Source organism: Pleurodeles waltl, chromosome 5 (assembly GCF_031143425.1).
Source record: "Pleurodeles waltl isolate 20211129_DDA chromosome 5, aPleWal1.hap1.20221129, whole genome shotgun sequence".
Taxonomy (NCBI): Eukaryota; Metazoa; Chordata; class Amphibia; order Caudata; family Salamandridae; genus Pleurodeles; species Pleurodeles waltl.
In genome coordinates, this window is record NC_090444.1 from 1,283,718,203 (window position 1) to 1,283,745,499 (window position 27,297).

The window sequence follows — 27,297 nt, forward strand, 5'->3', positions numbered from 1 at the left end:
GTATGCATTGCTCCGATGCACCTCCCTTTCTACACCCTGGATGGCATTCAAAAGGGTAGACTGCCCAACAATGAGTGTCCTGAGGAGGTCAATGACCTCCTCACCGAGGGCAGCAGGGGTAACTGGGGCAGGGCCTGAGGTGCCTGGGGCAAAGGAGATGCCCGCCTTCCTGGGCGAGCGGGGACGTAGCGAAAGCTGAGGGGCTGCTGGGAGGGCGGGGCTGGTGCGCTGGGTGGCGGCTGTACCTGTTGTGGCGGTGGGCACGGATGTTGGCGCCACCGCTAGGGAGCTCCCTTCCGAGGACGTGTCGGTGTCGCTGACGTCTCCACGGGTCCCCGTTGTGGAGCCCCCCTCGCCCTCCGTCTCACTGGTGTACTCGGAGTCTGTTGTATGGCCCTCCAGGGCCATGTGAGATGCAGCTCCCTTGTGCGCCGATGCCACTTCTCCTCCGCCTGATGATGCTAATGCACACATGAACAGGAAGACAAAGAAAATGGGGGGGGGGAGAAATGAAGACAGGTTGAGTGCATGCATTGGCAACACCATTGTCGGAGAGGACAGACACAGAAGCCCCCTGAACTAGGCCGCGCAATGGGGGTACACTACTCAGTTATTGTGACTAGGCCTACGGGTCTATGGACGACAAATGCACACATGGGTGAGGCCGGACCATGGATAGCTGTACTTGGCACCCTACAGAGGTGGGGGACGGGGGCACAGGGCCGTGTCTAACGGAGGGGCCTAGCCTACAGAATGCGCCCTGTCCTAGAGATAGCCACAGCCCTCCTCCCCCACCCAGACACCTTCACTGCGCGCAAAGATAGCAGAATGTGCTGATACTCACCCCCTTGTGTCTGCTGTGATGTCCTCACGCGCCCATCCAAATCGGGTTAGGCCACCGCCAGGATCCGGGACATCAGGGGGGTCAATTGGCGGCTGGCACCCCTCCTACGTTGGGAGGCCATCCCCAGCAGAGACTCGGCGGTCTTTCTGGTCCCGCAGCGGATGTCCTCCCACCTCTTTCGGCAGTGGGTGCCCCGTCTGTTGTGGACCCCCAGGGCCGGGACGTCCTTGGCGATGGCACGCCAAATGTCGATCTTCTGATGGGCGCTGACCTATGTGATATGTACAGGGTGGTAAAGGAAATCGCATCAGTTTTCTGCCTGGTCAATGTGAGTGGCCCCCCCCTCCCCAACCTTGCCATGTGGCACATGCTCTCATCTTTCGTGCGTTGCACTCCTCATTCGCTCCCCTCCCCACCATCTTACATACACCCCACTCAACACAGGCAAAGCCCATTCAACGTGCACCCTGTGTACTAACCTGTTGGTCTGGAGGACCGTAGAGTAGCGCATACTGGGGGAGAACCCCATCAACAAGTTTCTCCAATTCTTCAGCAGTGAAGGCAGGGGCCCTTTCCCCAGTCGCAGCAGCCATTGTATCTCCCAGACCGAGGTCACAGCAGCACTTGCAGTATAGGTCCTCTCCTGTGGATGATCAGGTCTCGAGTGATTAATCAGATAGAAAATGGCGGTCACGCCCGCGGCGGTGCGTACCGCGGCGGTGCGTACCGCGACCGCCGGCGCACATCGTCATTGGCTCCTGAGACCCATAGGGTTCAATGTTAACCAATGCTGCTTTGCGCCGCGGTCTTCGACCGCCTACCGCCACGGTGTGCCACGCCAGCGCAGTGACCTCACATCCCACTGTCACACTTCACAGGTCAGGCAGCCGCCATTTCAAGGGCCCACATGGCATGATTTCTACTGCGTCACACAGGCCTAGGCCTTGCATTGCCACTCATACAAGCCGTTCCATGCATAGCGATTCGTGTACTGTGCAAGCTGTGTGAACGAACCTGTGGGTTGCTTGACTCTGTGCTCCATGTTGTCCTTCCTAGGCACCGTCCGCTGGGACTTGCGAGGAGAAGGATGAATCCTCCCGTGTACCGACCGCTGGTGGACCTGTCGACAATGGAAGAACGACATATCATACTTACATACCGGCTTGACAGAGCAACTATACATGAACTATGTGCCCAGCTGGAGCCAGACCTGATGTCCCCCATCCGCCAACCCACAGGGATTCCCCCTCTGGTGCAGGTTCTGTCAGTACTCCATTTTTTGGCAAGTGGGTCTTTTCAGACAACAGTGGCCATATCATTTGGGATGCCTCAGCCTATGTTTTCTAAGGTTTTATCCAGAGTGTTGTCTGCCCTGATGAAATACATGCGGAGCTACATTATTTTCCCTGAGGTGGGCGAATTGGCTACAGTGAAGGGTGATTTCTATGCCCTTGGACATATCCCCAACATCATTGGGGCCATTGATGGGACCCATGTGGCTTTGGTTCCCCCCAAAGACAGTGAGCAGGTGTACGGAAACAGAAAAAGTTATCATTCGATGAATGTCCAGGTGGTCTGTTTGGCTGACCAGTACATCTCCCATGTAAATGCCAAGTTCCCTGGGTCAGTGCATGACACGTACGTCATGCGAAATAGCAGCATCCCTTATGTGATGGAACAGCTACAGAGACACCGTGTGTGGCTAATTGGTGACTCTGGTTACACAAACCTGTCGTGGCTACTGACCCCAGTGAGAAATCCCCGGACCAGGGCAGAGGAACGGTACAATGAGGCCCATGGGCGATCTAGGAGGATCATAGAAAGGACCTTCGGGGTCCTGAAGGCCAGGTATAGGTGCCTGCATATGACAGGGGGATCCCTCATGTACTCACCAAAGAAGGTGTGCCAGATCATCGTGGCCTGCTGTATGCTTCACAATCTTGCATTGCGACGCCAGGTGCCTTTTCTGCAGGAGGATGGTCCAGATGGTGGTGTTGTTGCAGCTGTGGAGCCTGTGGAGAGTGAAGAGGAGGAAGACGACGGGGACGACACGGACAACAGGGATACAGTCATACAACAATACTTTCAGTAGCACACAGGTAAGAAACAGCCACCCCAATTTACATTTACTTGAGGCCTCATGCGTATCCACTGTCTGTGTTTCCCCCCAGTTCCGGTTAACTGATTTGTGACTTTCCCTTCCCTTTTCAGAGCTGTATGACCCACTGCCTGACTTCAGCTTTGTTTGCCCATGGACTAAAGCTTATTGAAATTGGTATGTTGTCATCACAAAGTAACTGGACATTATTGAACCGTTATGTGTAATACATTTGTTAAGAATACAAGCAGACTCCTGTTTATTTAAGTGGAATAAGTGATTTATTTTAAGTGCTACATATAGGTAAATGATTGGGAAGCGGGGATGGGTGGGGATGGAGTAATGTCCATGGCAGAGTCCAGTTCTCAGTCGCACAGGTGCATTGTCCATATGCCTGTGGAAGGATGGAGCAGGGGCAGTTCAAGGTTGGACAGGGTGACAATGTGGGACAGTGGGATGACATCAGGGGGTATCTTAGGCTGGCGGGGGTCTTGCAATCCTACTCTGTCTTCTTGTGAGATCTCAGGTTCCGCTTGCGGGGTGATTCTTCTTCTGCAGGAGGTGGGGTTCTGGTGGCCTGTCGTTGTGTGGGGCCCTCCTGTCCACAGCCGCCATTTCAAGGGCCCACATGGCATGATTTCTACTGCGTCACACAGGCCTAGGCCTTGCATTGCCACTCATACAAGCCGTTCCATGCATAGCGATTCGTGTACTGTGCAAGCTGTGTGAACGAACCTGTGGGTTGCTTGACTCTGTGCTCCATGTTGTCCTTCCTAGGCACCGTCCGCTGGGACTTGCGAGGAGAAGGATGAATCCTCCCGTGTACCGACCGCTGGTGGACCTGTCGACAATGGAAGAACGACATATCATACTTACATACCGGCTTGACAGAACAACTATACATGAACTATGTGCCCAGCTGGAGCCAGACCTGATGTCCCCCATCCGCCAACCCACAGGGATTCCCCCTCTGGTGCAGGTTCTGTCAGTACTCCATTTTTTGGCAAGTGGATCTTTTCAGACAACAGTGGCCATATCATTTGGGATGTCTCAGCCTATGTTTTCTAAGGTTTTATCCAGAGTGTTGTCTGCCCTGATGAAATACATGCGGAGCTACATTATTTTCCCTGAGGTGGGCGAATTGGCTACAGTGAAGGGTGATTTCTATGCCCTTGGACATATCCCCAACATCATTGGGGCCATTGATGGGACCCATGTGGCTTTGGTTCCCCCCAAAGACAGTGAGCAGGTGTACGGAAACAGAAAAAGTTATCATTCGATGAATGTCCAGGTGGTCTGTTTGGCTGACCAGTACATCTCCCATGTAAATGCCAAGTTCCCTGGGTCAGTGCATGACGCGTATGTCATGCGAAATAGCAGCATCCCTTATGTGATGGAACAGCTACAGAGACACCGTGTGTGGCTAATTGGTGACTCTGGTTACCCCAACCTGTCGTGGCTACTGACCCCAGTGAGGAATCCCTGGACCAGGGCAGAGGAACGGTACAATGAGGCCCATGGGCGATCTAGGAGGATCATAGAAAGGACCTTCGGGGTCCTGAAGGCCAGGTTTAGGTGCCTGCATATGACAGGGGGATCCCTCATGTACTCACCAAAGAAGGTGTGCCAGATCATCGTGGCCTGCTGTATGCTTCACAATCTTGCATTGCGACGCCAGGTGCCTTTTCTGCAGGAGGATGGTCCAGATGGTGGTGTTGTTGCAGCTGTGGAGCCTGTGGAGAGTGAAGAGGAGGAAGACGACGGGGACGACACGGACAACAGGGATACAGTCATACAACAATACTTTCAGTAGCACACAGGTAAGAAACAGCCACCCCAATTTACATTTACTTGAGGCCTCATGCGTATCCACTGTCTGTGTTTCCCCCCAGTTCCGGTTAACTGATTTGTGACTTTCCCTTCCCTTTTCAGAGCTGTATGACCCACTGCCTGACTTCAGCTTTGTTTGCCCATGGACTAAAGCTTATTGAAATTGGTATGTTGTCATCACAAAGTAACTGGACATTATTGAACCGTTATGTGTAATACATTTGTTAAGAATACAAGCAGACTCCTGTTTATTTAAGTGGAATAAGTGATTTATTTTAAGTGCTACATATAGGTAAATGATTGGGAAGCGGGGATGGGTGGGGATGGAGTAATGTCCATGGCAGAGTCCAGTTCTCAGTCGCACAGGTGCATTGTCCATATGCCTGTGGAAGGATGGAGCAGGGGCAGTTCAAGGTTGGACAGGGTGACAATGTGGGACAGTGGGATGACATCAGGGGGTATCTTAGGCTGGCGGGGGTCTTGCAATCCTACTCTGTCTTCTTGTGAGATCTCAGGTTCCGCTTGTGGGGTGATTCTTCTTCTGCAGGAGGTGGGGTTCTGGTGGCCTGTCGTTGTGTGGGGCCCTCCTGTCCACTAGCGCCGGCGGAGGTGGTAGGCTGTTCCTGGCCTGGGCTAGTGACAGGGGCCCTTTGGGGTGCCACATGGTCCCGCAATGTGGTGACGATCTGGGTAAGGGCCAGGACGATGGTCCCCATTGCGGAACCGATGTTCCTCAGTTCCTCCCTGAACCCCATGTACCGTTCCTCCTGCAGTTCCTGGATCTCCTGGAACCGGGCCAGTACGGTCGCCATCGTCTCCTGGGAGCGGTGGTATGCTCCCATGATGGAGGAGAGAGCCTCTTGGAGAGTCGGTTCCCCGGGCCTGTCCCCCCCCTGTCGCACAGCAGCCCTCCCAGTTCCCCTGTGTTCCTGGGCCTCTGTCCCCTGGCCGGTGTGCCCACTACCACTGCCCCCAGGTCCCTGTTGTTGTTGGGGTGGTGGGTCAACCTGGGTGCCCTGTAGTGGTGGACACACCGCTGATTTACGTGCCCTGGAGACAGAGGCATGGGCCCGCTGGGTGCAGAGGGGGTTGGGTCTGGTGTAGCCTGTGGCTGTCTGTTGGGAACCGACTGTCCAGAGGTCCCCGATGGGCCGGGCAGGTCGTCTGGCTCCAGGGAGACAGAGCTGCTGTCATCGCTGGGGGCCTCTTCTGGGGGTGGGATGGACATCTCTGGACCCTCAGTGGCGGTGTGGTGGCGTTCGGGTCCTGCAGGGGTATAAAGGTATGGTTATTGCTTCTGTGTGTGGCATTTCGTGTGATGGGTGGGTGTCCGTGTACCCATGTGCAGGCATTTCCTTTTGGGGGCTTTTGTGAGGGTGGCTTGTGGGGGTGATGTGTGTGTGCAGTGGGCATGCTTTGGTGATGGGTGTCCATGCTTTGGGGTCGCATGCAGGGCTTGGTGTTGGGATGGGTGGGTTGTGATGGTGAGGCTTTTGCTAGGGGTTGGTGTGATGGGGGAGGGGGTGAGGGTGGGGGTATGATTTGGCATGCAGGTGGGGTGGGGGTGAGAAGCAGTAGTGAAGATTTGCCTTACCAGAGTCCATTCCTCCGCCTACTCCTGCGAGGCCCTCAGGATGCAGGATGTGCAAGACTTCCTCCTCCCACGCGGTAAATTCTGGGGGAGTAGGTGGGGGTCCGCCGCCAGTCTTCTGCACCGCTATGTTGTGCCTTGATACCATGGAACGCACCTTCCCCCTTCTCTGTGTGGGTGATGGTGTTGTGTGCCTCTGTGTTGTGGGATTCTCTATTCTGTGCTCTGTCTCTAGCCTTCGTCAATGATTTCGGGTCGTAGGGGCTTGTGTGTGATGTGGGTGTGTGTTTTATATTGTGTTGGGTGTGTGGGAGTGGTGTTATTATGTGTATCAGGTGTGTGTATTTCGAACTGACCAATGTGGCTGAGTTTTCTATGTGTGTGTGTATTTTGACCGCGGCGGTGTGTACCGCCAATGGAATACCGCGTTTGAAAGACCGCCGCATGGATTTGTGGGTCGGAATGGTATGGGCGTATTTCTGTTGGCGTGACGGTGGAGGTTTGGTCAGCGCCATTTTTTCGCTGACCTTTGGTGTGGCGGATTTTTGAGGATGTCGGGTTTTCGGCGGTTTGGCAGTTGCGGGTCAGAATGACCGTGGCGGTTTACCGTGGCGGTGTTATGGCGGCCTTCTGGCCGGCGGTAAGCGCCTTTTACCGCCGAGGTCAGAATGACCCCCACAGTGCCTAGCAACCAGGGGTGAGCCAGCCACATGAGGATCGGTAGCTGGCTCCATCTCCCAGAGCTGCGTTGTGTGGGAGCAGCCAGGCAAGGCTGTGAGCAGAAGAGGCAGGCCCCTACCCCGAGGCCCACTGGTATTGCTATAGGTGTCTTCACCCTCCAAACGCTGCCTTTGGTCGAGAGAGAGTGGGGCCCCAGGGATGTGAGAACCTCTCTAATTACACCAAGGTACTGTGGGTAGCCCTGTGTTATCCGCAGCTGCACCGCGTGATTGTGGGCTTTTGCCCTTTCCTTTCCTGCACACAGGGTACCAAGTGAGGTCTCCCCACTGTCGTTAACAGTGGGGGTGTCCCCGCTCCTTTGGGCCGTACGTTGAGGGCACTGGACTGCTGCAGTCTGCGTGAAACCTCAAAGGAGGAACCCACTTTGCTACCATCAGGAAAGCCCATTTTCTTATCAGTTTGTCTTAGAGGCTGTCTGATTGGAGAAAAGAATTATTGATGGGTTCCAGCTTTCTTTTGTTTTTTCAGATGAATAGAAAACAGTTGCTGTACTTATGTACCTACCTAGGTGACAGTGGATTGAGAGAAAATGTATGAAAACAATGCACAATGTGGGCAATGTAGGCGTGGCATACTCATTAGGAAGATTGCTGAGTCCACCTAATTATTTTTTCCGTTATTTGGTTTGGAGCACCGAGTTGGGTTACAAATGGAAGGTCATTCAGATGACATCGACCACTGTATCACTAACTACATGTAGACAGAGGTCTAAAATCTACCGCAATCTATCACAGTGCAACAATTAATATTGACACTAAATAAGCGCTACTCATTTTTAAATTACTTTTGTGTTGTCCTCTGTATTGTGAACTGAGTCTAGAAAATAACTGTTGAGTAATTCATTTTCTCACTAATTAGTAAAATATTGGTCCTCCTACATGCGATTAATAACACCAAAGCTGATTACTACTGTAAAATGTACATTCTAACATCATTAAACAGACGTATCATTACAGTTAACGGACATATTTTATTCAATTTCTAATCAAACTTAATTTCAAAAATTCGCTCCATCGTATTACCGTGCTGCGGGACATGACGAAAATAAAAGGTTGCAATCTCAATTTTATCCTAACTCAAAATCACCCCTTCATGATAGGTGCCCCAGTCACGTCCCAGCCAGAAAATGCAATGCATTTTATGCTTCATCACCCGAATAATAACTAAAAAGACAAGAAGTGATCTACAATACATCTGGATGCATTATTTTTGGCCTAAAAGCCCCGTAAACTGTCCACCACCTGTTCAGATGATTGTAATGCCACTAATGCATACTAGATAAAATAGCCCCAGGACAATCTTCATGTGACACATAGTAGCCTTTTGCCTTCTACCTATCTTAGAACCAACCACAGTTTCTGACATAGCTTCATCTCCTTGCTGTCTGTCCTAAGAATCTTGGTAAGCTAAATTGAAGTTCACCACAGGCAAAGTTGAGTGAAGTAGGGTCGTGAAGTCTGACATTTCCATGATTTCATCCAAATTAATGGCAGATGTTAAACCTCAAACATACTTATCCCAGAGCAGAGCTTTTTTGAATGATCTGGAATTATCACGGCATGAATTTGAATTATACTATTGCAAGCAGAGTGGTCAGCAGGAATCCAAAATCTGCTCCCTTCTAACGGCAAACGGGAGTTTAACAGTAAATAGTTGAATCCATTAATTGAATCCTCTATTATTCCGGTGTACATTCTTCCACCTTTTCTGCAACCCATAAAATCCGAGTTGCAGAGCGTCAGTTGCCTGTGGATCATTTTTGCAGATGGATGCTGATTTTTTGTATTGTTCAAGGAATCTGATGAAAGATGGACCTAACCAATCATGCACTACTATTTCCATTATACTATTATTACATACTAGTGTTTTTTCTATGTTAGGGCCATAGATTGTGGATGTTATCTTAGTTAATGCTTCTGTACTTGCACCAAAATCCAAAGATCCCTAATGTCTAGTCAGCTCCTGTACACCAACCAGTAGTGAGCGGCAAATGCTATTGCAAACCCTGAATGAAGGCATATTGGGGGTCATTCCGACCTCGGCGGTAAAAGTCGCTTACCGCCGGCCAGAAGGCCGCCATAACACCGCCGCGGCCGCGAGAAACCGCCACGGTCATTCTGACCCGCAACTGGCAAACCGCCAAAAACCTGACATCCACAAAAGTCCGCCACACCAAAGGTCAGTGGGAAACTGGCGATGACCAAACCTCCACCGTCACGCCAACAGAAATACGCCCATGCCATTCCGACCCGCAAATCCCCGCAGCGGTCTTTCAACCGCGGTATTTCATTGGCGGTACACACCGCCGCGGTCAAAATACACACACCTTTACAAAACACTACCACATTGGATAATTCAAAATACACACACCTGAGACACATACACACACCACTCCCACACACCCAATTAAATATAAAACACACACCCACAAACCCCTACGACCACAATTGCGAGTGAAGGACAGAGAGAGAGAGCACAGCATAGCGTACACCATCACACAGAGGCAAATCACAACATCACCCACACAATTTCCACGCACAAAACACCATACACCACCACACTCACCACACTCTACAACACATACACCACCCCTCACCTCATCCACACCACCCCATGGCACCCCAAAGACACCCCAGGTTCTCTGACGCAGAACTCAGGGTCATGGTGGAGGAAATAGTTTGTGTAGAGCCCCAGCTCTTCGGGGCACAGGTGCAGCACACCACCATTGCCAGGAAGATGGAGCTATGGAGCAGAATAGTGGACAGGGTCAACGCTGTGGGACAGCATCCACGCAATCGGGACGACATCAGGAAGCGATGGAACGACCTACGGGGGAAGGTGCGTTCCATGGTATCAAGGCACAACATTGCAGTACAGCGGACTGGCGGCGGACCCCCACCTACTCCCCCAGAATTCACAGCATGGGAGGAGGAAGTCTTGCACATCCTGCATCCTGAGGGCCTCACAGTAGTAGGCGGAGGAATGGACTCTGGTAAGTCAAATCTTCACTACTCCATTCCCCCCACCCCACCTGCATGCCAAATCATACCCCCACCCCCACCCTCACCCCCACCCCCATCACACCAACTCCTTGCAAATGGCTCACCATCACATCCCACCCATCCCAAAACCTAGCCCTGCGTGCATCCCCAAAGCATGGACACCCATCTCCAAAGCATGCCCACTGCACACACCCATCACCCCCACAAGCCACCGTCACAAAAGCCCCCACAAGGGAATGCCAGCACTGGGGGACACGGCCACCCACCCATTACACGAAATGTCACACACAGAAGCAATAACCATACTCTTATACCCCTGCAGGACCCGAACGCCACCACAACGCCACGGAGGGTCCAGAGATGTCCATCCCACCCCCAGAAGAGGCCCCCAGTGATGACAGCAGCTCTGTCTCCCTGGACCCTGATGACCAGCCCGGCCCATCGGGGACCTCAGGACAGTCGGTTCCCCACAGACAGCCACAGGCTACACCAGACCCAACCCCCTCTTGGAATACCAGCACAGCTCCCACCCAGCGGGCCCATGCCTCTGTCTCCAGGACACGTCAATCAGCGGTGTGTCCACCACTACAGGGCACCCAAGTTGACCCACCACCCCAACAACAACAGGGACCTGGGGGCAGTGGTAGTGGGCACACCGTCCAGGGGACAGAGGCCCAGGGAAACAGGGGAACTGGGAGGGCTACTGTGCGACAGGGGGGGGACAGGCCCAGGGAACCAACTCTCCAAGAGGCCCTCTCCTCCATCATGGGAGCATACCACCACTCCCAGGAGACGATGGCTACGGTACTGGCCAGGTTCCAGGAGATCCAGGTCATGCAGGAGCAACAGTACATGGGGTTCAGAGAGGAACTGAGGAACATTAGTTCCGCAATGGGGACCATCGTCGTGGCCCTAACCCAGATAGTCACCACATTGCGGGACCATGTGGCACCACAAAGGGCCCCTGTCACTAGCCTGGACCAGGAACAGCCTACCACCTCCGCCTGGCGCTAGTGGACAGGAGGCCCCCACACAACGACAGGCTACCAGAACCCCACCTCCTGCAGAAGAAGAACCACCCCGCAAGCGGAACCTGAGATCTCACAAGAAGACAGAGTAGGATTGCAAGACATTGACACAACGAGGGTCCCCTAATTGTTACCTAGAAAATACTTTTAAGTCAAAAATTATCATAAAAAATTAGTTAATAAAGTACATAAGTCCATGTTGCACACAATGTTCCTCGATCCAGGTGTCAACCACTTATTGATAGATGAGTTCCAAGTTTATTCCAAATCTGATTAACATTTGACAGTCTGAAGTCCACAAGATGTTATCCTTCCAGTCTCTGATTGAAATTCACAAGTGAACAGTCCACAAGATAAATTAATCCAGCCAACACGTGTTTCGTCTTGGGAAGTTATTTAACTCCCTTACGACTTCTTCAGGGCTAGAAATCATAGAATATAATACAACAACATAAGTTAGAGAACCAAAATGCTCAATCGTCAAAACTAGAGTAAATATATATAATTAAATATATGTAACACCCAAGGGAAGTGCAAATTTAAAAATTAGTCACCAGAAATGAGTAAATGAACCAGTGTAAAATACACCCACAACCTAAAAGGTTATTAAAAAATACTTGGACAATAAATGATGAATCATCCATAAATTACAGAAAACATGCAACCATGCTATGTGACCATACAAAACCATCCTAATTGAAAATTGAAGCCAAAGAAAGAGGAAACAAATATCCAAGCCACCCAAAAAATACACCTCAGTGTCATCATTCAAGAATTATATTCACAGAAAATACCTTGCTGAATAATCAATATTCAAGAAATACTCAATGAAATAGGTTACTTCAATCCAAATACACTTGCAACACTTGTGATGTGACAACGTAACATCCAATCCACTGTCAAGATAGAAAAATTAATTCAAAATAGTTCGAAGTAAAAACGTTGTGGCTAAATCTCTGTAGAGATGATATAACTCAATGTATTAATGTATCAAAGCATAAAAGACAACTAGACCCTACAAACGAAGATTCGACCAAATCTATTAACAATTGTAAAAAGAATATATTTATTAATTTTAATTCACATAATATCCCAATTATATCGCCTAGCAGATTAGCCAATTATCGTAACTAGAACCCAAGTTCAAAAGAAAAATGAATAAAAAACTCACCCCGTTCGTCAACTACTTTCAAAAAATGATAAGCTGCGTCTACCGGTACGGACGCATAGCGAGTGCGCTACTCTAGCGTCTCCGAAACCGGAAGTAAATAAACTTCCGGGTTTCCCGGGTGCCCCCATGGGCAATAAACATAGAAAAAGGACCAAAACGCGCTCCGAAAGGAAAGATATAAATTAAAAAGCAACCGACACGCGTTCCTGTAGACTATGCCATAAACTAGATAAATAATATGTATATTATCATAACCATTGTAGCTCAAAAAACAACTTCTTTGGCAAATAGCCCATATAATTAAGACAACATCTATACTAATGCTCAGATCCCAAAAAATTCATAGTATGTGCTGTCTTAGAAAATATATCTATTGACATTAAGAAAGAATATCAATTAATACCTGAATATTGACTTTACTGCTCAACAAATAAAAGGTAAATGAAATAAAGTGAATTGAAATGGATGAAATCGAAGAACCTCAGTAGGAGAGAGTAAGTGAAAAGTAGAAATGAGATACTAATGTGCACTTAAGAAAATATTATGACGTTTGGGGATTTTGGTTATCAACTTATAGGAGCGAAAAATACGGCACATATTATACAATGTTGACATACAAAATATAGAGTAAAACATGATATTACTATAGACATTCGAACAACATTTAATCACCCAGAAAAAATTCTAATTCTCTATCCGAGTTCAATCCTACCTCCACAGCTCTTAGCCTCATAATCCACATTGCTTCTTGTCTGCGAAGACGTAGTTCTCTGTTACCCCCTCTCGAGTCACGGGTAATATGTTCAAGACCAAAAAATTCAAAACTTTTTTGGGATGGTTGTGCCTCACAAGAAACCATATGTACTACCAAGGGATATCTCATATCCACATTTTTCAGTGCCCGTACATGTTCACCTATTCTAATTTTAAGTGGTCGTATGGTGCTCCCAACATAAACTTTAGAACATCTGCACTGTATTATATATACCACAAAATTAGAATTGCAATTCATGGTGGAACGAATTATGAATGACTTGCCTTCATGGGAAAATTCTTGTAACCTATAACATGCCCATCGGCACACCCCACAGAAGCCACATTTATAAAAGCCCGCCCCTCTTTGTGATAACCAAGTTTGATTAGGGGAGATGGTGGTAAAACTAGGACTCAAAATGCTTCTTAACGTAGGATTGCAAGACCCCCGCCAGCAAACGATACCCCCTGATGTCATCCCACTGTCCCACATTGTCACCCTGTCCAACCTTGAACTGCCCCTGCTCCATCCTTCCACAGGCATATGGACAATGCACCTGTGCGACTGAGAACTGGACTCTGCCATGGACATTACTCCACCATCACCCATCCCCGTTTTACAATCATGTTCCTTAAATTTAGCACTTGAATTAAATCACTTCTTGCACTAAAAAAATCTGGAGTCTGCTTGTATTTTGAACAAATGTATTAGACATAACGGTGCCAAAATGTTCAGTTACATTGTGATGACAACATACGACTGTCACACAGCTGTAGTCCATGGGCAAACAAAGCAGAGGTCACGCAGTGGGGCCCACAGCTCTGAAAACGGAAGGGAAAGTCACAACTCAGTTAACAGGAACTGGGGGGGAACTCAGACAGTAGAGAGGCAGGAGATTTTAAGTAAATGTAAAATGGCGTGGTTGATTCGTACCTGTGTGCTACTGAAAATACTGTTGTATCACTGTGTCCCTGTTGTCTGTGTCGTCCCCGTCGTCCTCCTCCTCTTCACTCTCCACAGGCTCCACAGCTGCTACAACACCACCATCTGGACCATCCTCCTGCAGGAAAGGCACCTGGCGTCGCAAAGCCAGGTTGTGAAGCATACAGCAGGCCACGATGATATGGCACACCTTCTTTGGTGAGTACATTAGGGATCCCCCTGTCATATGCAGGCACCTAAACCTGGCCTTCAGGAGGCCGAAGGTTATTTCTATAATCCTCCTAGTTCGCCCATGGGCCTCATTGTAACTTTCCTCTGCCCTTGTCCTGGGATTCCTCACTGGGGTCAGTAGCCACGACAGGTTGGGGTAACCAGAGTCACCAATTAGCCACACACGGTGTCTCTGTAATTGTTCCATCACGTAAGGGATGCTGCTATTTCGCATGATGTACGCGTCATGCACTGACCCAGGGAACTTGGCATTTACATGGGAGATGTACTGGTCAGCCAAACAGACCACCTGGACATTCATAGAATGATAACTTTTTCTGTTCCTGTACACCTGCTCACTTCCACTGGGGGGAACCAAGGCCACATTGGTCCCTCAATGGCACCAATGATGTTGGGGATATGTCCAAGGGCATAGAAATCACCCTTCACTGTAGCCAAATCTCCCACCTCAGGGAAAACAATGTAGCTCTGCATGTATTTCATCAGGGCAGACAACACTCTGGGCAAAACCTTAGAAAACATAGGCTGAGACATCCCTGATGATATGGCCACTGTTGTTTGGAATGATCCACTTGCCAAAAAATGGAGTACTGACAGAACCTGCACCAGAGGGGGAATCCCTGTGGGTTGGCGAATGGGGGACATCAGGTCTGGCTCCAGCTGGGCACACAGTTCCTGTATAGTGCCTCGGACCAGTCTGTATGTAAGTATGACATGTCTTTCTTCCATTGTCGACAGGTCCACCAGCGGTCTGTACACGGGAGGATTCCTCCATCTCCTCGCAAGTCCCAGCGGACGGTGCCTAGGAAGGACAACAGCGAGAACAGAGTCAATCAACCCACAGGTACGTAACCACAGCTTGCACATTACACGATTCGCTATGCATTGAATGGCTTGTATGAGTGGCAATGCAAGGCCTAGGCCTGTGTGACGCCGTAGAAATTCAGCCATGTGGGCCCTTGAAATGGCGGCTGTCTGACCTGTGAAGTGTGACAATGGGATGTGAGGTCAATGCGCTGGCGTGGCACACCGTGGCAGTAGGCGGTCGAAGACCGCGGCGCAAAGCAGCATTGGTTAACATTGAACCCAATGGGTCTCAGGAGCCAATGACGATGTGCGCCGGCGGTCGCGGTACGCACCGCCGCGGTACGCACCGCCGCGGGCGTGACCGCCATTTTCTATCTGATTAATCACTCGAGACCTGATCATCCACAGGAGAGGACCTATACTGCAAGTGCTGCTGTGAACTCGGTCTGGAAGAGACAATGGCTGCTGCGACTGGGGAAAGGGCCCCTGCCTTCACATCTGAGGAATTGGATAAACTTGTTGATGGGGTCCTCCCCCAGTATGCGCTACTCTACGGTCCTCCAGACCAACAGGTAAGTACACTGGGAGCACGTAGTATGGGCTATGCCTGTGTTGAGTGGGGTGGATGTAAGATGGTGGGGAGGGGAGCGAATGAGGAGTGCAACGCACGACAGATGAGAGCATGTGCCACATGGCAAGGTTGGGGAGGGGGTCCGCGCACATCGACCATGCAGAAAAGTGAAGAAATTTATTTTTCAACCCTGTACATGTCACATAGGTCCGCGCCCATCAGAAGATCGACATTTGGCGTGCCATCGCCAAGGACGTGCCGGCCCTGGGGGTCCACAACAGACGGGGCACCCACTGCCGCAAGAGGTGGGTGGACATCCGCCGCGGGAGCAGAAAGACCGCCGAGCTCTGCTGGGGATGGCCTCCCAACGTAGGAGGGGTGCCAGTCGTCAACTGACCCCCCTGATGTCCCGGATCCTGGCGGTGGCCTACCCCGATTTAGATGGGCGCGTGAGGACATCACAGCAGACACAAGGGGGTGAGTATCATCCCATTCTGCTATATTAGCGCACAGTGGAGGCGTCTGGGTTGGGGAGGAGGGCTGTGGCTATCTCTAGGCCAGGGCGGTTTCTGTAGGCTAGGCCCCTCCGTTAGACATGGCCCTGTGCCCCCGCCCCCCACCTCTGTAGGGTGCTAAGTACAGCTATCCATGGCCCGGGCTCACCTATGTGTGCATTTATCGTCCATAGACTTGTAGGCCAAGTCACTATCATTGAGTAGTGTACCCCGAGTGCGCGGCGTGGTGCAGGGGGCTTCTGTGTCTGTCCTCTCCGCCAACGGTGCCGCCAATGCATGCACTCAACATGTCTTCCTTTCTTCTCCCCCCCCTTTTTTTGGGTTTTCCTGTTCATGTGTGCACTAGCATCATCAGGTGGAGGAGAAGTGGCATCGGCGCACGAGGGAGCTGCATCTCACATGGCCCCGGAGGGCCCTGCAACCGACTCCGAGTTCACCAGTGAGACGGAGGGCGAGGGGGGCTCCACAACGGGGACCCGTGGAGACGTCAGCGACACCGACACGTCCTCGGAAGGGAGCTCCCTTGTGGTGGCGGCAACATCCGTGCCCACCGCAACAACAGGTACAGCCGCCACCCAGCGCACCAGCTCTGCCCTCCCAGCAGCCCCTCAGCTTTCGCCCCGTGCCCGCTCGGCCAGGAAGCCGGGCATCTCCTTCGCCCCTGGCACCTCAGGTCCTGCCCCACTTACCCCTGCTGCCCTCAGTGCGGAGATCATTGACCTCCTCCAGATGCTCATTGTTGGGCAGTCTACCCTTTTGAATGCCATCCAGGGGGTAGAAAGGGAGGTGCATCGGAGCAATGCATACCTGGAGTGCATTCATTCGGGTCAGGCTGCCCATCAGCGATCGTTCAACGCTCTGGCCTCAGCACTGACGGCAGCAATTGTCCCTGTGTATAGCCTCCCCCCTCCAACTTCCTCAACCCAGTCCCACTCCCCTGTTCCTCTGCCTATCCCAGACACACCGACAGACCAGCCTGCACACACATCAACACCCAAGGGCAGCTCATCCAGACATAAGCACCACAGATCACACAAGCATTCACCCAAGCAACATCCACATGCAGACACAGCAACACCCACTGCCTCCACTGTGTCCCCCTCCTCCTCGTCTCCCTCCTCCCTCCCTGTGACGTCTCCACTAACACCTGCATGCACACCACCATCAGCCAGTACGTCCATCACCACCACACCCACCAGAACAGTCCGCACACGTGCAGTCACCACCCCCACTACCATTTACACGTCCCCTGTGTCCTCTCCCAGTGTGTCTGTCACCCCCTCTTCCAAACCACACAAACGCAGGCAGCCACCCACCCAACAGCCATCCACCTCACGACAGCCTCCGTCACAAGCACCTGCACCCAAAGACAGCACACTTGACTCTCCTACAACCACATCCTCTTCCTCCACTCCCATACCCACTACAACTACCCGTCCCTGTCTTTCTAAATTGATTTTCCTTTCCAACCTTGACCTCTTTCCAACAACTGACACACACCCTCCATCTCGTAAGACTCCAACCAGCACCTCAGCCACCACAAGCCCTGCACCTACTAGGACCATCGTTCAGGGCTATTGGAGTACACCAGCTCCTAGGGCAGGAACATCGACCAGCAGCAAGGGGACAGCCAGCCCACCCCCTGGGAAAAGAAGCAAAAAAGGGAAGGGCCGGCGCCACAGGCCTGAGACGGCTGCCCCCAAGGACACCAGCCTTGCACCGTCACCTGGCCCATCCACCAAGGGAGGCAAGGGCCCCAGAGATTCTTCCAAGGAGGGCAAGGGCCCCAGAGTTTCTTCCAAGGGAGGCAAGGGCCCCAGAGATTCTTCCAAGGAGGGCAAGGGCCCCAGAGATTCTTCCAAGGGAGGCAAGGGCCCCAGAGATTCTTCCAAGGAGGGCAAGGGCAGCAAGGCGAAGAAGTCCGGCAGCAGGCGAGCTGCCCAGGAGGGCCCCACCAGCCCCATTTGGGGTGTGACGGAGGACACCCAGGGGCCCAGGAGTCCAGCACAGGAGGGCAGATGGCGACTGAGCGGGAATGATTGCCCAGATCTGGTTCCCTAGGAACACAAGAGAAGCCCCGCTGAACAGGGCCCCGCCGTGAGAAGCACTGCTGAACAGGGCCCCGCCGTGAGAAGCACCGCTGAACAGGGCCCCGCCAAGAGAAGCACCGCTGAACAGGGCCCCGCCGTGAGAGGCACCGCTGAACAGGGCCCCGCCGTGAGAAGCACCGCTGAACAGGGCCCCGCCAAGAGAAGCACCGCTGAACAGGGCCCCGCCGTGAGAAGCACCGCTGAACAGGGCCCCGCCGTGAGAAGCACCGCTGAACAGGGCCCCGCCAAGAGAAGCACCGCTGAACAGGGCCCCGCCAAGAGAAGCACCGCTGAACAGGGCCCCGCCGTCTCTGCACCGCTCCGCTGGGCCCTTCCTGTCAAGCACCGCTCCGCTGGGCCCCGCCGTCTCTGCACCGCTCTGCTGGGCCCTTCATCTCAAGCACCGCTCCGCTGGGCCTTTCCTGTCAAGCACCGCTCCGCTGGGCCCTTCATCTCAAGCACCGCTCCGCTGGGCCCCGCCGTCTCTGCACCGCTCCGCTGGGCCCCGCCGTCTCTGCACCGCTCCGCTGGGCCCTTCCTGTCAAGCACCGCTCCGCTGGGCCCTTCCTGTCAAGCACCGCTCAGCTGGGCCCTTCATCTCAAGCACCGCTCCGCTGGGCCCCGCCGTCTCTGCACCGTCCGCTGGGCCCTTCCTGTCAAGCACCGCTCCGCTGGGACCTTCATCTCAAGCACCGCTCCGCTGGGCCCTTCCTGTCAAGCACCGCTCCGCTGGGCCCCGCCGTCTCTGCACCGCTCCGCTGGGCCCTTCCTGTCTAGCACCGCTCTGCTGGGCCCTTCATCTCAAGCACCGCTGGCCCATTGGCAGGGCCGGATCTGTGTCGGGCAGGGCTTCACGAAGCACTCTGAGCACCATGCCTCCTCCATAACCAGTGGAGTCTGTAATCCACCAGATGGACTGTGGCTTTGCACTCCCCAGGATGGTACAGTGGGCAATCCACCCACTGTAGAGACTTGTGAGACTGTGGCTTTGCACTCCCCAGGATGGTACAGTGGGCAATCCACCCACTGTAGAGACTTGTGAGACTGTGGCTTTGCACTCCCCAGGATGGTACAGTGGGCATGGAGGCCCCTCGTGGATCTGGCGTCATGGACTCATGTGGCTGAGGTGCCCCCCCTTCCCTTCCCCCTGAGGTGCCTGTGGTTTTATTATCTGATGCCCCAGCAGTGTTCTCTCCAATGGAATCGGGTCTCATGTGTGGGCTTTGCCCATGTGTTTATGCACATTGGCCCACGAGCATGTAGCCAAGATGTGCCGGACTTTTGGAATATTTATACATTGTTCATGTTGTGATTTATTTGTTTTAAAAATCTCATATTTCACTTAAGTTCAAATATGCTTTAATATACTTCTATTTTAATGATCATTTTATTTTGTCTTTGAATTATTCCGGAGGGTTTGGGGGGTGTAAATCTGACTTGTTGCTCTGCATTGGTGTGTGGGGATTTGGGGGGGGGGTCGCGTATGTGTGTGCCCGTAATCTTTTCTCCTCACCCCTCCCCTGTGTCGTAGGTGCAGTACTCACAGTTGTCTCCTGCGGCGGCGTTCGTGCACCTGGTAGAGGAGCAGGTAGACAATCGCTGGTAGGATGTTTAATTCGGGTTCCATGCTGTCCAGATTCCTCGTGGAGTGTATAGAGGTGAGCGTTTTCCCGTTCGTGGTCTGTTTCCGCCGTGTTTTTATCGGCGGGGCTCCCGCCCCGGAAAAGGTGGCGGATTGGTGGGTCGTGATAGGGTGGGCGGTACATTGTCTGCCGCCTGTCTGTTGGCGGTGACCGCCGCGCTGTTTGTTTGCCCTGCCGTGGCGGTCGGAGTGTTAAAGTGGCGGCCTGTGTTCCCGCCAGGGTCAGAATTCCATTTGTTTTACCGCCTGCCTGTTGGCGAGTTGGCCGCCGCTTTAACACCGACCGCCAGGGTCGGAATGACCCCCATTGTGTCATTACAACCGCTGATCTATATGCAGTCTTGGTAATGAGTCTCTGATGCTTTTAAGGAAAGTGGTTTCCTGCAGACATTACTAGGTTTGTTGTTGATGGTTTTAGAGACTAACTGGTTTCCAAATTTTCACCACAGAATATACCCATGGCACATAACTTATTTTGTGTTACTCTGCTTCCTTCACTTTTCCCAATCTTTCCCTCTCATACTAGAATAATTTCCCCTCGAAACCACCATAGTCATAAGTGTCAACAAAAGTCATTTGGAATGCTACCCCACGCAGATCTCTCTCCATCCCAGAATGTAAAAGTGTCTAAAACATCACCAATCCGACTCCATGGACATCAACATGGTTAGCCCAAACAGTAAAAACGTAAGGAAGATGATGATGAGGAACGGAGGAAGAAAGAACACCGATCTTGGGCCATTGATCAGGGATTGGCCATGATGAGGTCATTGGTCATCTGATTTATTTTGTGATAGTAAGAGTTGATACCAGCGTGCACTAGAGAGTGACAAAACCTTTGCCTGTTGCCTCCTCTCAGACTTTCTTTAGTTAGGTAGCCTTTCAAAGAAAAACCTTCCTGCCTCTGGTTTCTAGTGGAGTGATTGACTTGCATACCATCCTTGAGAAAATAATTTCTCAAACACAACTAAATATGTGCACAGAAAGCAGAGTGGGTAGGTTTGGTAATGGCATACAATTCCTTCTATAACAACCGGTCTGAATTTGTCTTTCACAGACCTAAAAGTGAATTTGTGTGCCTGCTGTATTTCTTCGATGAAATTCTGATGTGTTCACATAGAAATGCTTGCTGAAAGATCCAAACAATTGTTGGGATGCTCTCCTTCAATCCCTTTATTCAAGCTAGTAGAGGAGGTATCTGCTTGCATTTTCATATATTTTTGTGAAAATTACATCCTGTATAGATAATACACTTGGGCAGTCATCTACATGAAAATATTATGTGAGATATTCTCTTGCATACAAATGTTATTCATGGTAGTTGCCTAATGTTTTGCCTTACGGTTTCTGAAGTCATTCAGTGAACATTGCGAGCAAATGAGGCCATGGCTCAAAACCATTGTCACAGTTGCCACAAGACCTTTTCTACTCAAAAACTCATATTCTGTACATGGACGTCTTTTAGTGGTCGCATCAACCCCTGGCTTGCCTCCTGCAACTCTTAGCACCGTGCTTGCATCCCCTGGCCTCGGAGGAAGGTAGCACACTTGCAAAGCAATCATTTATTGATGCAAGTGGTGTGGAAAAAAGGCGTCTTTGTATCCTGTGCTGCCCCTGAACATGTGAGGGGAGCAAGCAATACAGGAGTGTGTCGGAGAGAGGGGGCAGCGGGGGTAAACATAAAAGAGTATGAGGCAAAATTAGGGTAAAATAATGGAAGGGACAGCCAGAGAAGGATACTACAGAGAGAAGGGTGAGAGATCGAGAGACAAAGCCAAGAAGGTGTGTGTTCGAAAGAGAAAAAATAGTGATTAAAGAGAAATGAGAGAGAGGTAACAGGTGTGAAATAGATATATATATATAGAGCTGTGCACGAAAGTAAGATAGGAAAAGAGAGATAGGTGGTACATACATAGACAGGTGAAATAGAAACATCAGAGAGTCTTAAAGAGGGGAAGATCTGTGAAAGGGGATTACAATGTGAGAGGTGTGATATAGAGACTGATTAGAAGGATATAGCTAAGAGTGACTGAAAGAGAGGAATAGACAGGTGTGACATAAGTGATAAAGAGACAGCTGGTGATGGAAAACAGAGAGACAGAAAGGGGTATTTGAGAATTTGTTGTAAAGATAAGTCTCAGAAGTGGTCAGGCAAAACAAGTGGGCAGCTGGGAAAGAGTGGGTAAATAGGCAAAAGATGTGAGAGGATAATACTGATAAACATTATGTTATAGAGAAAGAGAGGCAGATGCTGGAGGAGATAGTTGAGAGAGTTGAAAAATACAATGATGTAACAGACAGTTCAGAGAGAAGAAAAAATGGGTGTGAAACCGAGGTTTGATAAAGAGACAGGTTAGAAAGACAGCTCAGAGAGGTTGGTAGGTGAGCAGGTGAGAAAGTAAAATCCGATAGAAGGGAGACTATTGAAAGAGGGTGATAAAGTGACAAAGTAGAATAGGATACAGAGGAGCTATACAGTGTAGCAGGCATGGCCCGTCCTTTAGGGCGGAGGGGCCACACACCCCCACCTTTTGCCCCTCATGAAGAGTGTCTGTCAGGCTGAACAAAGGTCAGCCTGACAGACACTCTTCATGTTCAGGTCAGGCAGCCAGGAGCAGACATGCGTGATTTGCGCAGACTCCCGGCTGCCTGAGCTGAACTTTGCTGGGCTGTGGTCATAGCTCCTATGGGCGTGACCTCCTCGGCTCAGCAAAGGTGCCTCAAGGCCCTCCCCTGGGTGACGAAGAAAGTGTCACCCATTGATTTCGACCTGGGCGCTTCAGGTTCAAGCCCTGAAGTGCCCCGGGCGAGTGTCAATCGGTGACACTTCGCCACAGAGTGGGGTGGGGTCAGCAGTCTCACTGACCCCATCCCACACTGTGACGAGGCTGGGACTGCTACTTTCCCTTATTGGCTGACCAGAGGTCAGCCTATCAAGGAAGGCAGCAGTCCCAACCCTCCTAGGACCTCCGAGGCTGAAGGTAATGAATGAATGTTTGGAGCGTGCATACATGTTTGAATGTTATGAGTGGTGTTAATGGATGTGCGTGTGTGTGTTCTTTTAAAATGAATGTTTGGTGCGTGCGTGCATGTTTGAATGTTATGAGTGTTAATGGATGTGCGTGCGTGAGTGTGTGAAAGAATGAGTGTGTGTGTGTGTGATGTTTTAAAATGAATGTTTGGTGTGTGCATGCATGCTTGAATGTTATGAGTGTTGTTAATGGATGTGCGTGCATGCGTGTGAAAGAATGAGTGTGTGTGAACTTTTAAAATGAATGTTTGGTGCGTGCGTGCATGTTTTAATGTTATGAGTGTTGTTAATGGAGATGCGTGCATGTGTGTGTGTGAAAGAATGCATGTGTTTGTGTGTGTGTGTGTGTGTGTGCGTCCCGCCCGCTCCCCTCCCTCCTAAAGCTGCCAGCCGCCACTGCAGTGTAGACACACAGACAGGTTTGAAAACATATGAGAGAGAGAGACAGTGATGAGAAAACATGAGAGAGAGGGAAGATCGATGAGAGATGTGAGAATGATGCTGGAACAGAGAGTGGTGAGAAAGAGAGACAAATATATAATACTGGGAGAAAGGTGAAACAGAGGTTAAAAAGAGATGGAACAGGTGAGAACGTTAGATGAGAGAGAGGAAGGTATGCTATAGCAAGTTCAGTGACAAAGTGACAGTTAACATGATAGGAGGGGTGAGAAAGAGGCAGCAACAAGTGAGAAAAATACGAGAGAGAGAGAGAGAGAGAGAGAGCGAGAGAGAGAATAAAAAAATAATTCACAATTTAGCTAAGGGGAAGCTGACAGCGGGTCAAAGTTAATACGACATCACCTCCTGTGATGTGACTGTGTGGTCAAACGACATGCGATGTTACTTCGGCTACCCCTGGCAATTATGGAGACTCAACACCCATGATCCTGAAAGCAAGGATAGGTTTAAACGCATAAGTAAAACAAAAATTACACAAAAAACAATAATTGGAATTTACATGAGATCACTCTCATCAATGTAAAATTGCCTGGGCCAACACCAAACCGTTAACCCAGCGGAAATTGCATCACTGATCACTCTGTAATCCTTTTGACTGATGTGTAACATTCAACATTGTAGCTGGTGGAGACTTCTTCATTGCTACAATCCGAGATTCTATTGCATTTATCTGCAGATTTGATTACATCATTTTTTTACTGACAGCTTTGATCACCATCATGGAGCTGCAAAACAAGCAGGTACCACCTGGCGATGCTCCAGAGCTAAAATATTTATTTTTTCAGCCAGTTCCTATATTTGTTTCTGCGGGTGATAGGGTGATTGTCTATAGCACAATCCAGACCGATCAGTGATAGCTTTATGAATGGACAAATAAGAGTTATTAGAGTCAGTACCTTGCTGCACTTTGTGATTTATACATGCTGATTCATGAATCAGTAAACCAAGGGGAATGTTTAAAAGCCCCTAGTGCCACCTTGCACCATATTACTGTAATTATTTTTAGGCTAATGTGGCTCAATGAGGTCAAAATCTTCACGCCACATTTACAAAGTGGTGCAATGCATGCAATGCACCACTTTGTAACCCTTTGTGCTAAATTATGCCTACTCTATGCATAATTTATGTAAAAGGGGCATTCACCTGTTAGGGAGGTGGAAAAAATGACGCAAGGAAATCTAACAGAGTGCCATGCGTCATTTTTTACTGCACTTTTAACGCCTGCTCAGAGCAGCAATATTTTGGCACTACTCCTGCAGAGTACATCAATAGCATCATGAAAAATGACGCCATTGCCCCCTATTGTATTTTAAATACAGCACGCACCCGGTAGGGGGACGGTGAAGGGTGCAAGAAAAGTGGAGCTGCACACAGTGCATCTCCCAAGTGTCTGAACCTGGAGGAGGTTCACAAATCTATTTTCAATCAGTGTGTCTTTCATTTGACTTTATGTGGAGCGCATATGATGTTCACATTCATCCACTTGTGCCCGAGTTCTCCCTGATCTTGGGACATAGCTATTTTGCATCCATATGGCTCCAGCAAAACAATTTATAATAAGAATTAGAAACTGGTTCAAGGGCAGCATTTAACTCACATATACACCAAATGGGACAGTTTTCAAATCTTATGTTTTGATTTTGAATATGGTGGGTGGGATGCGGGTGAAATACATTTTGCATCCGCTTGTGTGTGCCCTAGAAGCCCCATGGTGTAAACACATTTACAACACATGGCCTGAGCAATAGTCTTTTTTTGTTTCACAATTGTTTATTGAAACAAAATCACAAATAACATAACACCAGTGATGCCAAGAGAATGACATTAGTTACAGCTTTTGAAGGAACATCGACTACATCATATCTACATGGGGGTATATTTATAGTGCCCTAGAGCCACCTTGCACCACATTATTGTCATTATTTTTTACATTAATGTGGTACAACAAGGGCGAAATCCCCACACCGTATTTACAGAGTGGCATAATGCATGCATTGCGCCACTCTGTAACCCTTTGCTCTGCATTATGCCTGCACCAAGCATAATGTATGCAAAGGGGGCGTTCCCCTGTTAGGGGAGGTGGAAAAATGGTGCAAGGAAATCTATGAGATTTCTTTTCACCATTGTTTACAGCACTTTTAACGCCTGCTCAAGAGCTTTCTTTAGAATGGGTCCGTTTCTACTCTGCAGGAGTAGCTTTAATATTTTGGCACTACTCCTGCAGAGTACATAAATAGTGTCATGAAAAATTACGTTATTGCCCCCTACCATGAGCCATGGTGCACCGTATTTTAAAGACGGTGCACACATGGTGGCAGTAGGGGGGTGCTAAAGGGGGCAGGAAAAGTGGTGCTACACTCCGTGCAGCGTGTCTATCCATAAATCTGCCCCATGGTTCTTTGGTGTGAAAAAGAGCACCCGACCCACTGTGCAAAAAGAAAGCAGGCTACTTCTTCCCAGCGTGGAAACTCAGAAGAGCTGAGCTAGTGTGAGACGGATCATGCAGGGAGAAGGGGATAATGCAACTCCTATATTAGGCAGGAAAGCCAGAGCGCTGAGGTGTGTACCCTGTCAGCACAAAACGGTTCAGAGATGATGGGGGTCAAAAGGCATCGAATCCCAACAGAAAACCAGATACGACATCAAAACTGTGGTGACAGTAAAAAGGCATGTATAGTGGGAAAAGGGACAGGGGGTAAGTCATGTTATCACAAGAAGGGGATAGTAACCTTGTGCTGGCACTGCTTGAAGGTGTGCTTTTGGGTTCGAAATCTAGAGTATAATTTGCATAATTTATGTCAACATCCTTGTGGTTGCCAAGGAATAGAATTAGTAGAGGAGAAAGGAGGACAGTATGAAAGACTGCAGATAGCATGATCCTGCTGTAAAAACTACAGAGCTCTGGCACCATAGGTGTATCAGGATTGGGACTGGGGAAAAGAAATAGTGTCTTGTAACAAAGATGAGGGAGAGGAAAAAATAGGGCTTGAGGCAGGGTGAGACAAGGACAGCAATGGCGTTAAAGGGGTTGAAGATGCCTGATGAGTGGAGGGTAGTGGCTGAAATCATGAGGATTGGGGGATCAGTGGGGAACTAAGGTGGATTGCAGGGGGACCAGTGAGGGGAAGGGGGACAGGTAGGACTGGAAGGAGATAGCAAGATATAGGGTGGAGCAAGAACTAGCGTTTCACTGGGAGTCCACCTCAGCAGGGTCAAAGGGGGCCCAATTGTGAGAGAAGAGATCCGTCTGGTCATGCAGATTGTAAATGACGTGGTCATATGATGCTGTTTGATATATTGCCAACAACCATTCTCCATGCATGGGCAGTATCGTAGATCTTCAATGTCCAAGGGTGCAGAGTTTGGCCGTGGCAAGTGCAGTGTGAAGGATACACTTTTGGGGGCACATTAGATCTTAGGAACCTGTAAAGTCATGCAGAAATAATAGTGAATGCAGTATCGGGTTCGGCAGTGGTAGTGTTTCTTGCAGTGTGTGTCCCACCGGGTCCCAGTACGTGGTAATCGATGGGCAATCACATAGGATATGGAGGAAATTGCAGTGGGCATGGGGAAAGCACCAACATAGTTCATGAGCCAGGAAGCCTGCCATCTTTAAATTTAACAGGCATCCAATATCCAGTTGTGGAGCTTTTTAAAGAGGCAGAACGTCATCCGGTCTTCCCTCTCTTCTCGGTCATGGGCTTCTATGATATCTGCCCAATCTTCCTGGTCAAATTCCATTTGGAGCTTCAACTGCCAGGAGGCCTGGAGGTCATGGAGAAGGGGTATGGAATAAAGGTATTGGATGTAGAGGACATGTATGCCGGACATCACACCACAATACTGTCCCCATGTGCGAAGATAAGAATCCCACAGTGAGGATGGCAGGGACCAGGGCCGTGGACTCAGGCTACCTGTGAGGCATTTTCAAAGTTGAGTATATCGCCAAG